Raw genomic sequence first — 12,387 nt, 5'->3', positions numbered from 1 at the left:
GTCCCTCTTGCCACCCCCACACCCCCCCCCCCCCCTCCGCTCCCGCTCTGCCCCGTTCTCTCCAAGCCGCTCTCGCCCCCACCCTTCCCTCTGTTTATACAGTGACATCACAGTCCCTGGCTCGTCCGGGCTCCGTGCGAGCCGAGTTCAAAAAGGCAAACGGGAAAGCCCTCTCTGCTCGCCGGCACCCGGGCCGGGCTGCGGCCGCCAGCTGCGGGCGGCCACGAGCGCGCACTCGTGTGCGTCCCCGCGATCTGAACACGTAAAAGTGACCCACCCGGGAAGAGCGTCGGAGCTCTCGGACCCCTGTCAGCCTTGGGAAGAAATCTTGTGTGAGCCACTTCTGTCATTTACAATTTTCTAACGGCCACATTAGAAAAAGTAAAACAAAACAAAACAAAAACAGGTGAAATTAATGGTAGTAATACATTTTATTTAACCCAATAGATCCAAAATATTATTTCAACATGTCAGCAATATAAAAATCGTTGAGATATTTCTTTTTTTTTTTTCCCACAAGAAATCTTCAAAATCAGGTATGAATTTTACACTTGCAGCATAGCTTTATTCAGGTACTAACTTTACATCAGAATTAATTGATCCCTATTTAGATTTCATAAAATGTACAGGTGAAAAGTTGATTCATATGCCCAAGTTGTGCTAAACATTTAAGTGTTTTCCAAAACCGGAACAAGGATGGAGCTAGTGACTAACAGATTGGATAACACTTACAGAGGTATTTAACCCCCTGAAGTTTCAGCACTTCAGTCTGAAAAGTGGGGATAATAGTATCTACCTTATGTAGAATTGTTTTAAGAAGTAAATGAAATGCAATAAAGCAACGTACAGTAAGTAGCTCAGTAGAGAAGGCAACTCAGAACTACTTCTCTTCCTTCCCCTCTTGGGTGATTTCCCCCCTCTCCTTGAACCCAGTGTGACATGCTGCCCTCCCCCAGAACTGGCTCTTAGGATTGTTAGATTAATTTACACTAAGCTTCCAAGAATGAACACAGCATTAATCAAGCATGTGCCCTCTGTCTTTTCTTACTGTACACCATCTTCCCCAACTCCTATCTCATCTATGGCTTCATTTATGCTGACCGTTTCCAACTCTATAAACAGAACTCAGATCTTCAGAGTCGTATACCCAACTGCCTAGGAAAGATCTTGACTGAGATTTTCAAAGATATTTTAAACTCAACCCACCTGAATTGATTATTATCACCTCTACTGTGCTTCTCCTTCTGGGTTCTTGCTCACTGACTTGGTGCTGCCCTCCACTCAGATTCCTCAGCTAGAATCTTGTAGTCATTCTAGGCTCTTCTCTTTCCTTCATTGCCCCTCCATCCCACTGCTTAGCCAACTGATATTTTTTTCTAGAGTATTGCAATTGGTCTTTCTGCTTCTACTTCCCCCCCCCCCTCTAATCCATTCTCCACACTTTAGCAAGAGTGTTTGAATATGAATCTGATCGTGCAACAACCCCGATTAAACAATCAAATGACTTTCAACTCTGCAACAGAACCTACAAGGCCCTTCATGAAGCTGCCCCATTTACCTCTTTTTTCCCCTTGTCTTTATACAATAGCCTTTACCACCTCGCCTCACCTGCCCCCTACATTCCAGCCACACCAAACCTCTTTTGGTTCTTCTAACACACCATATGTTTCCTGGTGGAAAGGAGTTCCAACCAATGGCCTTGGTAGCCCTGCCTGTCTGCGTCATATTCGTATATAGCTTATGGCATGTCCCCACTCTGAAAAGGTGTTTTGGGTGCAGGGCAAGATGCTTCTTCCTCCTTTGTCATATGACAACCTGTCTGCCCTATTTGGTTGTTTCTACTTCAGAGGGTCCCTCCCCTTGATGCCCACCTGGAAAAAGAAAGTCAAATCATCTCATTTCCAAAAACCTACACAAGAAATTCTTTGAGATGCTAAGTCTTTAGGTAAGTAAGTGTGCACACTGGCTACTATTTGGTGTATTTGTTTCCATTCCACAACACTGATTTTTTACATAAAATTTTATTAAAGTATACCATTCATTCATGAGCATACATAAACAATAAGCGTATAGTAAAATTGGTGAACTTACAAAACAAACATGCATATATCATCATACAAGGCTCCCATATAGCTCCCTACCACCAACACCTTGCATTGTTGTGAAACATTTGTTACATACTATGAAAGAACATCGTCAAAATATTACTACTAACTGTAGCCCATATCTTATATTTGGTGTATTTTCCCCCAACCCACCCAACTGTTAGTACTCTATATTAGTATTATATATTTGTTATTGTTTGTGGGAAAATGTGGTCATATTTGTTCTGTTAACTACAGTCCATCCTCCACCCCTGGATTCCCTGTGTTATACAGCCCCATGCTTTGGACAATCCATTCAAAGTGTACACTCAGTGGCGCTCATTTTCATCACAGAGTTGTGCTGTCATCACCTCACTCAATTTTAGAATGTTTTCATTACTCCAAAAGGAAAATTCCCACACCCCTTAAGCCCCCTATTGTTGTCCCTTAGTACTGAAGTAATATTTTCTTGCTATTCCTGCAAAACATTACAATATTACTGTTAACTATTGTCCATAAGTTACGTTAGGTGTAATTTTCCCATGTATGACCATATTCTGAGTACTTTGTAAAAGAACATTCTTATATTAATACTATTAACCACAATCTACATCCACCACCAAAATTACTGTTATACATTCCCTAGATTATTCTCTAGCTTCCTTTCAATTGGCATTTATGAACACAGACTACCCCTTTCAGCCACAATCACATTTTTTAAGTGGGCAGCATTATACTCACTATAATGTGTTACTCTCAACTCTATCCATTTCCACACTTTTACAATCAAAATTATTAATAATGCTACATACATTAAGCATTGCCTCCCATTCCCAACCCATATTCTATTTCCTAGTTACCCGTACTCTAGAGTTTGTCTCTGCACAAAGCCAATTTTTATAAAGTTTCCTTTCTTCGTTTCAGTTTGACAGTAGAAACTGGCTTGGATACATTGGCACTAGGACTATTTATTGCCTGTCAAAGTTTTGCTCAAAAGGAGTTCGTGATGCTGGAACTGTGAGAAAAAGCAAAGATATTACCTCCTGGTAGGATTAGGGGAAGAATGGAATGTGAAAAGTTAATTTTAAAATGGTCAGGGTTCGGATTCCAGGCAGGAGCAGTGTTAGAACATTTCAAAACCCAGCCCAGAGCCTAATGAGACCTGGGGATTGCTGGCTGTTTTCACACGTCTTGCCCTCCCATCCCTTTTGCTATCTCCCAGACACAAAGGGCACTTGGGCTAACCCTGGAGAGGACGGGCAGCTCGAGGCTGGTTGATTGGGCAGTGAGGGTGAGGTGTTTTCTCAGAGGTCTAGAGAGCACAGTCTTGTATGTCTGGTTTCTGCTTCTAACACCTCCAGGCCTACGGATCCCAGTGATCTCTTCCTTCAAAGGGCTTGATCCCAGGAAAAGCAAGTGAAGATGAAACTTCAGCTCTCTGTCTGGCTTCAGAATAAGCTATGTGAAACTGTCAAAGCAGGTATCATCTTTCCCTGAAAAACCGTAAATTCATCTGGCTTTGGGTCCAGGAGATTGGTCATGTGGTTCGAGGAAAGATGAGTCTTTTGATCACAGGTCATTAGCCTGTAAGGTTCTGTAGCTCACAGGCCAGGTCTACAGAATAAGCTGCTTTATGCATTTCTAAGTGTGATCTGGAGCCACGGAACTGCTTAGTAAATGCTCTTTAATAACTGCTCAAGATGAAGAGGTGGAACGACCTGGCATTTGTTAACTACTTGCCTATTGAGGCACATTTCATCAAATTAAATAGAGGTGTGATAAGTTTTGTCAAGGGGCCTGCAAGTTTCTAAATTTAAAAAGTGGGATAATTATAAATGCTGTTGACATAGAAGGGACCTGAATCTCTTCAGAAGGAAATGGAGAACTCAGAAAGTTTTATTTACTTACTTGTTTATTTTTTGGTCAGATTCTTTATGTAGTGAACTAACATTACCTTTAAATTCACTCTCCAAAAAAGCAGAATAAAAGTTTAGAAATTAGCATGAGTTTAAAGAGCCTTTCCTGTTTTAAAAGTTTGGGAAATCATGGGGTCATGGATTCTTAAATAATGTTTTTCCAAAGCTCTATCTTTCATTGCTGTGCTTTGATTGGAAAGAAAGAAAACACTTAAGTAGAGCAATTTTAATCACACACAATCCCAGCATTTATATCTTACTAGTCTTTTTGTGCTATATTTAGCATTCTGATTTTTTAACATTTTCCCCACACCATCTCACAAGCATTTCCCTATGTTACTGCAAACTCTTTGTGAGTACTATTTTAATATTTACAGGCTGTAATATCATATAGACTTGTCACAATTACTTTACCACTCACCTATTAGGGGTTTGGGGGGTATTTTAAAATAGGAATCTTCAAAAAGCTCCCTTAGGGATACATTTTCATCACTTTTAAAGTAATGATAGTATTTAATGTACATATTGTAATATTTAATCATAATTGTGTGTTAGCAAAAATAAAAAAATCCAGAAATGTTGTTAAATGTTTCTAAACATTGGCAACAATACACAAAGCAATCAGTTGGTTTCACTGAGCTCCCAGTTTAGGAGATAAATTACGGCTTTTTTACCTAGAGACTTGTTTTTCATCCATGGGGGAAGTCAGATAATTAAGTAATTACAAGGAGGGCCATTCTGTGGAAGCATGTATTATACAGTCTAAATGACCAGGAAGGGACCTATAAAGAAAAAGACATTTAAATCAGGGTGTGGAGGATGAGGGAGGGCTGGAATCCCAGCTATCCCACCACTACTCTCAAATACTTTAGGCATAGTAGTGCATACATATACTCTTTCTGGAAAGCAGTCTAATATATAAGGAGAGTCCTAAGTATTTTCTTAATAGTTAGGACACAGAAATAGTAATAAATTACTAGGAAAAGTGAAAAAAATTAAGGCATTAAGATATTCATCTTAGCATGATTTATAATAAGAACAGGAAAAAAAATGACCAGTGTGTCTAAAGCTAAGGGATTGGCTGTGACCCTGCCAACACCAGGATGTCTGCATCATTAAGCTGTGCTTAAAGCCAGTGAAAATTGGAGAGAAGATTGTTCTAAATTAAGAGAGACATAACCAAAGACAATGCATGAACTGGTTTGAAAAACACGGCAAAAAAACATTTTGGGGGCTGTAGCAGTTTGATATTATTGATGAATTCCAAAAAGAAATATTGGATTATGTTTGTAAACTGATATTTTCCTCTGGGCATATTAGATTATATTGCATTAAGTAATCAAGTAAACCTCTTATGTCAGTTGGGCATTCAGTACCCACCCCTTGGTGGGTGGGGACTCGCAGATAAAAGGCAAGGCAAAGGACAGGGTTGAGGGATTTTGATGTTGGAATTTGATGCTGAAGCCTTAAGCTGGAGCCCTGGGAAGTAAGCTCACAGAGGAAACAGAAGCAAGCCCCAGGAAGAGAGAAACCCTGAGCCCAGGAAAAAAGAAGCCCGAGGAAGGGAGGAACCCAGGAAGCTTGCACTCTTGCAGATGTTGGCAGCCATCTTGCTCCAACACGTGGAAATAGGCTTTGGTGAGGGAAGTAATTTATGCTTTGTGGCCTGGTATCTGCAAGCTCCTACCCCGAATAAATACCCTTTATAAAATCAACCGATTTCTGGTATTTTGCATCAGCACCCCTTTGGCTGACTAATATTTGGACAATTAAGAAAATTTTAATATGAACTGGTTAACAGATGATATTAGGGAATATTATTAATATTCTTAGGCATATTAATGCTTATGTGGGAGATGCATATTGAATAGGATAGAAATGTCATGATGAATGTAATTTACTTTCAAATATTTAAGCAAAAAATACAAATGTGCTTATATATGAAAATACCTAAAGATAGATAAAGCAATTAAGGCAGAGTATTTATAATTACTGATTCTAGGTGGAGGGTATATGGGTATATATTGTACTTTTCTTTTAACTTTTGTATATGTTGGAAAAACAAAGAATGTTATAGCTTTATATAGAACAGAAAATATGCTATAGTGTTTCAGTATTTGTGCCAGGGTGGTGGGTTTATGGATGATTGTTATTTTCAGCTTTATACTTGGATACATTTTCTACAGTGGGCATTTATTTATTTTATTATCAATAATTTTAGCTATAGTCTATTGATCGCTTATTAGGTGCTATGCTTTACATGAATTATTCTGCTTAATTTTTATAAAGCCCCTAAGAGTTTGAAATTACTTCCCCCTTTTACAGCTGAGTAGACTGATGTTTAAAAGCGCTTACATTATTTGCCCACTGATATGTGGTAATGCCAGGATTTGAAACTAGGTACAAACAATGGTTTTACAATCCAAAAATAACTTTCAAAATATTTAGGAAGAGAAAAAGAAACCTCCTACATAACTGACGATCTCTTCCCAGTATTGTGCTATGGATGTAGAAACTAGATGCCATGATTCTAACTCTGCAGTTTGCTGCCTGTGTGGTTCTAAAGACTGAACCTCAGATCTGCATAGTGGACATAAAATACCCACTCTTTCCCCTCACAGAGATGTTCCTCAGTGAGCAGTGAGTGTGTGAGTGTATTGTGAATAATAAATTGTCCTGCAACAGAAGGTCATTGTTATCATTGCTCTGCGGTCCCAATTGTATCTCTCAAAATCTAGAAGAACGCCAGCTGTCCTTCTTATGCTAGGTCTTTTGAATTTTATTTTAGGGTTTAATTCCATTGGTATGTAAAAGTATTTTAATGACATCTGCTTTTTCTCTATAATTGCAGAGGACAAGAATAGGAAGTTTCCCCCATTTATTTGATGAACCTGGCAGGGAGAACACACCTTACTGGAGAGTTTAGCTGTCGACCCTGGAATAAGTGTCTCTGGAGAAAAAAAGACAGGAGATACAAAAGGGAACTGGGAGTGTCAATATATGCTGCAGAGCTATGGAGAGTGGGTATCTTATGTTCAAATGTTTTAATCTTGGCTCAGGCAAAAGAGAAGAAACTCTAATGAATTGTCATTGAATTTGGATGAATGGGTGTTGAGAAAACTTGCTCTCTTTGTGTAATTTCCTGTCACCAGTGTGACAAAGTCAAGAAATGTCATTGTTGTGAAAACTTCAGCTCAATAATTCAGAGGTGCAGAAAATTGGTATAAGACCATTGATTCTCCATTTGGACATAATCTCTAAAGTTTCTGAGCTTCTCCCTTCCTTACTGTACAACTCTAAAGACCAAGTTTATGTGGAAGTTCTCCTGGACTCCCATTATCAATGAATGGTATCAGCAATGGGAAAAATAGAAAAGAGCAACTTCTTTTTCCAAATATAATCTCTATTGTTTTTAAACTCACAATGTTTTTTTCCTAATTCGTAAAGGAGAGCACAAACTATTTCTTAGGTTAGTGTTTAACAGTTTTGCTTTTCCAAAGTAACCTTATTGTCAATGCCACCACTGAAGATCACAGATAGAATAAACCTGTATCTTACTGCAAAAAAAAACAACATGAGCCGAACCATCCCTGACTAGAACTGACTACCCTCAAACCTCTCAGAGTCTGTCAGTTTGTTTTTTGTTACTGATCTAAGAAAGGATGTAAACGTGCCCCTTATTTTGGTAAGAAAGAAAGTGAGCTAGCTAAACACCCTGTGGGGGTGAATTTAAAGTTGGGATGTATGGGGAAGGCTAGAGTCACACATCTAGTTGGGGCACCCCAAGGCACATGCAACCAAGAAACAACGGGCCTCCCTGCAGAAAGTGTCATAGAAAACAAAAGCAACTTGGGTCAACTGGAAGGATAAGGCTGCAAAGCTGGAGACACCAGAAGCCAGTGATTGGCAACAGTAAATAAAGGCTTGTGATCGATGGTTGGAAGCCTTCTGATAAGGGCATTGCAACCAAAACAGCAGTGGAATGTATGAAAAACATGGCCGCAATTTATTTAATCTACAAAGCATCATAATCCATGCTTTGTAAAACTTATTTGGATTGTTTCTCTTACCTCTTTGTCTTCATGATTTACATTAAATTGATTTCCTTGACTTGAATTAGCAGGTCAATTTCATTTTTAAATTTTGTACTCTGTCAATAAGAATATATTAAGTAACAGCTATAGCACCAAACCAAGTATGTAAGGAATATAAGGAAATAAATGTCATAATACAGTCCTCAAGGAATTTAGCGTTGAATTGGGAGGACTAGACAAATGAAAATGAATGATTGATTACTGTGAGGATGGATTAGTTAGGGAAAGCTACTAAAAGATAATTTATGAATATTATTCATTGAATCATTTTATTTATTCACTCACTGAATTCCAGATTGGGGCAAGTTCTTAAACTAAGCAGAACTATCCATTCTTACCAGAACCTAATATTATCGGTCTCACTAATTATGAAGGAGCCACCTAATAACACTCTTCGCATTTGAGTTGGCAGCTTTTGTCTTTTGCTATTTTCTAAATTTCTATTTTCACAGGCTTAAAGGTAGTTGTTGGAATGTGGCTCTCCCTTTTGGGAAATTCAGTGCCAGAATTGTTCCCTCAGGCCTGCATTTACCAGGCTTTGATAGTTGAATGTAGTGGTGAAAATTCTATTTATTTTCTTAGTGAAAAAATGGAAGTCATTTTGGGAACCAGTTCAAGGATACTTGATGAGGGCGCAGACCCCATCCCTGAACTTGCTAACTAACTTTAACCATAGTTCATGAGCAGCAACTGAGCCAGGAGACAAGATGGGACCCCAATCACTCCTTTGTCTTTCAGAGAACTTACTAAACAGAATTTAACCTTTTGACAAGGACCCCATTTCCTCATTTCTCAACCTGGAATTATATGCAACATTTTTGTCTTTTCTTAAAGTAGTACCCTGTGTGATCACTGGAATTGTGATTATCGGAGTGACAGTGTCTTCCATTGCTAAATCCGCAGGTCCGTTTTCAGCCCTCATGTTACTTGACAATCAGTTGACATTGTTGATCAATCCCTCCTCCTGAGAGTGCTTTCTTGGCTGGATCTCTGGGGCACCACAGTTTTTTAGGTTTCCCCCTACCTCATTGGCTGTTCCTTTTCATTTCACTTTGCTAGTTTTTCCTCTTCTTCCCAACTGCTGGACATTGACAGGCAAATCACGCTCCACACCTGTTAGCCATCCAGTCTTCCCCATCTTAGGAATCAGCAATTCCTTCCTTCCAATTGTTCAGGCTGAGAAACTTGGAGTCATCTCTGACTCGCTTTTTCTCTTACACTCCACATTCTATCTGTGAGGACATTCTGTTGGCTCTTCTTTTGAAGCATACCCAGAATTGTGACCTCTTCTCACACCTCCACTACTTACATACTGCCCTAGCCACTGTGATTCCTTCCTGGATAACCGCAATGGCTTTCTCCTTACTTCTTCCTTTGGACCCCTACAGTCTGTTCTTTACACAGCAGAGTGTTACTTTAAAATCACGTCATCTCATGTCACTTCTCTGCTCAGAACTCTCCAATAGCTCCCATCTCATTCAGGGTAAAAGACAAAGACTTTTCAAGGCCATGCTTGACCTGGCAGCTACAACTTCTCTGATTTCATTTCCTTCTACTCTTTTCCTCCCTCTCTGGCCACATGCCTGTTTTCTGTTCTCTGACATGCCAGGAATGCTCCTGCCTTGGGAATTTTACACTTACTCTTCCCTCTTCTTACTACACTCTCCCCAGTGCAGCCTCAGCTCACTTTCATGTCTCCTTCAAGTCTTTGCTCAAAGGCCTGTAATCAGAGAAGGCTTCCCCAACTTAAAACTGTAACTGAATCCCCATCCCTAGCACTCTCCTCCCCTTTCCTGTTTGTTTTTTCCTCTCTGGCGTATATCATTATTTGATAGACTATATGTTTTACTTATTTATTTTGTTTGTTGATGATCTCCTTCCTATCCATGAGCACAGAGTCCATTTGGACAGGGAAATTTTTGTCTGTTTTCTTCATTGTTTTATGCCTAGTATCTTGAACAATGTCTGACACATAGTAGACACTTAATAAATATTTTTGAATGAATGGTCACATTTTACTCCAAGGTTATGTTATGAAACAAATCTCATGTAAAGATCAAACACAAAACCTGGAAGTTGACTCCAGGAACATTTAACTGCTTACACCACCCAAAAGAACAAAGTTGTTTAATTTTGCTTTATTTTGTCTTGATCCTCATATAAATCATTCCCCTGGGATGGCTATCCCATCCCATGTGCTTTTCTCTGTTCTCCTCCCATCATGTAGTTTCCTCAGAATAATATAGTCAGTTCCTTTTTAAAGAGCAAAACCACTCATCTAAAATGTAAAGAAATCTTAGAGTTGGCCAGTGTATCAAGAACTACTATGAAGTAATGAGACTGAAGCAGGAGTTTTTCATTGCAAAATACAAACGATTTGAAGAAATGTGGAGCTATTTGGCATTTTCTGCTCCTGACCTAGAGCAAACCGGGTGGCTTTGCCATGTTATCATCACTAAACTCGGGTTGATCAAAAAGGAAAGAATGAAGTATGGCAAGTTAGAAGTAGGAATGGCATGGAGCTAACTGATGAAATTAGGTTGCCAATTGGGCAAATTAGATTCTAATTGAGGATCATGAAATGCTTCAGACAACAACATTCAAATATTTGGTATGTTCTGTTGTTGGGACTCCCTGCATGTCCATAGCCATGGCACATCTGTAATGTCTGAGCTCATTGTACTCTAATAGGCTGAATTCTCCTGGTCACACACACATACCAGTTTCTGTTGCAGTTAATGCACATGGTCACTCATGGTACCTTGATATCATTCTCAAATCACTCAAGCCTTACTTGCTAGTTTCACTGCATTTCATCTCACAGTCTAAGACTTTCCACTTCATCTCTTTAATCCACTGCAGAAACATAAGTCAATTAGTATCACCCCAACTGCCATTCCCTTGTTCAAGAATTCTGTTTGAGGTAATCCTAGCATTTCCAGCCTTTCCTCATAGTTAAGTCCCGTGAAAGTCTCTAGCTTCTCACTCATTGCAACATCTGTGGCTCCAACACTGCTTACAACAGCGGACAGTGTAAAATAGGCCCAAAGCAAAGAGTTTGGTCCTACAATTAATTTTTATAGGCCCCCTCTCGTCTTCCTGTCTTACCTAAGAGAAGAAAAAGCTAAGAAATGGATGTGAAGGTCACAGCCAGGGACAAAGGCCCACTAAAAGACTGAGATTTAATTATAAAATTATAGAATGCTTCCCCCCCTCCACCTTACCACCTAATTAGTAGGGTTGTAGTATAATAACAGTGAGTTATAGCTGAAAGATCTACAAGACATAGACTGTCTCTGAGGAGGGGAAATTAGGGAAGCTCATAGTTAACAAGAGAGACATAAACAAGGACAATAGAGAAATTTTAAGCCTCTGTCATCTACGGCTGAGAAAACATTAAACGCAACTCAACTTTTCTCCAAATTGCCATGTCCAGCTTTCAAGAAGAAATTACAAAACAGTTTAAAGACAAGAGTAAAACTGAGTGAAGAGAAAAATGAGATGTTAGAACCAAACTCAGAAATGACAGATACTGGAGTTAAGGAAATTAAAATAACTATGCATAAAATGCTAAGAGCTCTAAAGGAAGACATGCACAACACGCAAGAACAGGTGGATAACAAAAGCAGAGAGGTGGGAACTTTAAAATAGAATCAAAAAGAAATGACAAAAATAAAAAATATTAACAGAAAAGAACACCATCAATAGACTGGACATGGCAGGGGAAAGAATCAGGGAGTTTTGAAAATATGTCAATAGTAACTGCTCAATTGAAAAGCAAAGAGAAAAGAGAGTGAAGAGAAAAAAAGAAAGAAAGGAAGAAAACAAGAATAGAACATCCAAGAAGTGTGGGACAATTCCAAAAGGTGAAACAGCTGCATAACTGGAATAGCAGAATAGAAAGAGAAAATGGAGCAGAGGAAATAGTTGAAGTAATAATGGCCAAGAACAGACACCAACCCGCAGACCCAGGAACCTCAGAGAATACCAAGTAGGAAAAATACAGGGAAAGAGAAAAAAAGAAAGCACCTTGGACAACCAGCAGGATGGCGGCAGAGTACAGAGCTCCTAGAGTCAGCTCATGCTACACGGCAGTTAGTGCTATCTAAAGTACCTGTTTGGGAACTCCAAGAGACCAGAAGAGCATCCTGCAACATCTTTGAAAGAATGGAAGGAGAGGACTGTGCATCTGCAGAGAAGATTCCTGAGTAGAGCACTCCACGCCCCGGAGATTGGTGCTCATTCTCCACTGGAGGCACAAGCCACCTTGGGAGCTGTTCTGCAGCAATTGGA

The 12,387-nt window shown here is 39.4% G+C and overlaps 1 long non-coding RNA gene across 1 annotated transcript; it reads left to right on the top strand.

Moving 5' to 3' along the window:
- The first annotated feature begins 210 nt into the window (after positions 1-210).
- LOC131273628 (uncharacterized) lies at positions 211-3,125 on the top strand. The gene is made up of 3 exons (XR_009180877.2): positions 211-332; positions 1,848-1,945; positions 3,009-3,125. It is a non-coding gene; the product is annotated as an uncharacterized lncRNA (long non-coding RNA).
- The last annotated feature ends 9,262 nt before the right edge of the window (positions 3,126-12,387 follow it).

Source organism: Dasypus novemcinctus, chromosome 16 (genome assembly GCF_030445035.2).
Source record: "Dasypus novemcinctus isolate mDasNov1 chromosome 16, mDasNov1.1.hap2, whole genome shotgun sequence".
Classification (NCBI taxonomy): domain Eukaryota; kingdom Metazoa; phylum Chordata; class Mammalia; order Cingulata; family Dasypodidae; genus Dasypus; species Dasypus novemcinctus.
Note: the sequence above shows the minus strand (reverse complement) of the source record. Positions and strands in the feature narration are given on the sequence as shown.